Raw genomic sequence first — 544 nt, 5'->3', positions numbered from 1 at the left:
ATGGCATTTCGCTTGCAAAACTCATTGCATATTTGAACACTGTTCATGATATATATAAATATATCATATTTTTATATTTGGAATATCTTTATCTTATACCATTACGAAAAGGCCATCAGATTATAAAATAAAGTAAACGAATTAAAATTATTGTCGGAACCAAACGACACTACTTACATAGATTCGTGTGTGACAGCAAGTGACTATGTAACTCAATTTCATATCCTCATTGTATGTATGTGCCGACAACTACACTACCTATATGCGTGTGGCGAGAAGTTACATTTTCACTTTGTCAGGTTTTTATGTACAACTACATCCAACTTAAAGCTGTGAGTACGTGGCTCACCTCTGCCATCGTAACTAAAGTATGATGGAACATCTCGAATCAAATAACATTCTACATGGATTCCGCAAATCTCGATCATGTGAGTCTCAGCTAATTGATTTTATCCACCGCCAAATCCAAATGCATTCTGCAAAGGCGCTCAATAAAGTGCGACATTATCACCTTTTATGCAAACTAAAATTGTGTCACCGATAG

Source organism: Argopecten irradians, chromosome 8 (assembly GCF_041381155.1).
Source record: "Argopecten irradians isolate NY chromosome 8, Ai_NY, whole genome shotgun sequence".
Classification (NCBI taxonomy): domain Eukaryota; kingdom Metazoa; phylum Mollusca; class Bivalvia; order Pectinida; family Pectinidae; genus Argopecten; species Argopecten irradians.
The sequence above is the reverse complement of the archived record's forward strand: the minus strand, read 5'-3'. Positions refer to the sequence as shown.